Raw genomic sequence first — 2,297 nt, 5'->3', positions numbered from 1 at the left:
GTGGCGCTTGCCTGTAATCCCAGCTACTCTGGAGGCTGAGGCAGGAGAATCACTTGAACCTGGGGGGCAGAGGTTGCAGTGAACCAAGATTGTGCCATTGCACTCCAGCCTGGGCGAAAAGAGCGAAACTCCGTCTCAAAAAAAAAAAAAAAAACCTCAGACAGTGAGGCTCTTGAATTTGTATCACAAAATTATCCCAGGAGATTTTAGACTATCCAGGATTAAGAAGCTGTACCACCTACCACACACATATGCTTGCATTTGCTGTGCTCATCTCAGATCCTAGCCCTGATAGGTGCTCAAAAATACAGCTGAATCTATCCATTCATAAGTCAGCATTCAGCAAATGCTACTGGAGGCTAGCCCCTATTTTATGCCAGGCACAGAGCCAGACATACGCAGACAGAAGACCACCATGTGACACAACAGGATGTACTCAATAGTAGCAGCATGGATATGAGGAGTTAATGGTTATATGTCAACCAAGGGAGATTTTTTTCCCTAGGAAGTGACATCTCAGGTGGATTTTATAAGACAGATGTAAGTTTCCAACACTGGTAGGTGGTCGGTGGGGTGGAAGGCAGCATATTGCAAACTGAGAAAACTGCATATCTAAAGCACAAGGGGACCAAGCACAGTGGCTCACGCTTGTATTAATAATCTCAATACGTTGGGAGCCTAGGCGGGAGGGTCTCTTGAAGCCAGCCCTGGCAACAAAGCCAGACTCCCAGGCTCTACAAAAAATGTTAAAACTTAGCCAGGAGTGGAGGGGAGCGCCTGTTGTCTCAGCTACTCGGGAGGTTGAGGCGGGAAGATCATTGGAATCCAGGAGTTCAAGGCTGCAGTGAGTTATGAATGCGCCATTGCACTCCAGCTTGGGCAAGAGACCTTGTCTCAAAATTAGTAATACTAAAGCACAAAGATATGAAACCAAAGCTAACAGAAGCGCCACACGCTTTAACAACAACAAACTACGTAAAGGGAGCACAAAAACGCTCTGGTGTTGATTGGCTGGTTAAGCCTTCACCAGATTATGAAGAGCCCTGAATGCCTTGCTAAGAAGTGTGGCCTTTGTCTTGAAGGCACTAAGGAACCACTTTCAGGCAGTGAAGGACTTATTCACATTTTCAGGTGGGAATTATCACTTCAGCCGCTTTATGGAGGGGGACTAAGTGTGAGGGGCTAGGCTTCCCCTTGCAGGTAGAGGAATGACAAGCTTGCCAAGCAGGCAATCCAGCTGGACTCAAACCTGCTATTTCCCAGCCTGCACAAGGAAGCGATCAGCTGCCCCGCCGGCCCCTGGCAGACGCAAAGGAGAAGTGTGGAGTAGGCGCCGGGCGCGAGAAGGCAGTAAGGACAAGGACAACCAGGTTGGATCAACCTGACCCGCTCTGGACGAGGGGCGGCTGAACAGCAAGCAGGCAGGGCAACCGACCACGTCCACCAGGCCCACGCGGGCCTAGAGACGGGATACCCAGCAAGACAGCACGTTCCGAGGCCAGTCCGAACTCGGACGCCGGGGACCCGAGCAGCCATCGCCCGACCTGCTCTCCAACCCTGTAGGCCCTGGCGCATGGGACACGGGCCGACGCTGCGGGCTGACCAGGGGCAGGCCCCGGTGCCCCAGAAAGCGACCACGACCACAGTTCGGCTGCCCCTCCCGCCCGTCGGGCCGTCGTCCTGGGCCGGGCCGCCTCACCTCGCGCGGGCGGCGGGCTCTTCGGCGTCTCGGCGGCTCTGTGGGCCATCTCCAGGCAGTCACCGCGGCCACCGCCTCTGCCGCCGCCGCCGCCGCCGCCGCCATTCTCGGGCGTTAGCGTCGTGGCGTCATCACAGCGCGCAGCTGACGCCAAAACAAACCTACGGGGCGGGACGGGGTGACTCTCACGAAGCTGGGCTACGCGGCTGGCGGATCTCCAAGCGTGGCCTGCCAATCAACCTCTTCGGGGCGGGGATAGGCACTCTACTGAGCGGGTGGATCTATTTGTCGCTCAAAGAAACCTGACCGGGCCGGGCGCGGTGGCTCAAGCCTGTAATCCCAGCACTTTGGGAGGCCGAGACGGGCGGATCACGAGGTCAGGAGATCGAGACCCTCCTGGCTAACACGGTGAAACCCCGTCTCTACTAAAAATACAAAAAATTAGCCGGGCGAGGTGGTGGGCGCCTGTGGTCCCAGCCACTCGGGAGGCTGAGGCAGGAGAATGGCGTGAACCCAGGAGGCAGAGGTTGCGGTGAGCTGAGATCCGGCCACTGCACTCTAGCCTGGGCGACAGAGCAAGACTCCGTCTCAAAAAAAA

This window comes from Piliocolobus tephrosceles, chromosome 17 (genome assembly GCF_002776525.5).
Source record: "Piliocolobus tephrosceles isolate RC106 chromosome 17, ASM277652v3, whole genome shotgun sequence".
Taxonomy (NCBI): domain Eukaryota; kingdom Metazoa; phylum Chordata; class Mammalia; order Primates; family Cercopithecidae; genus Piliocolobus; species Piliocolobus tephrosceles.
This window is presented reverse-complemented; position numbering follows the sequence as displayed.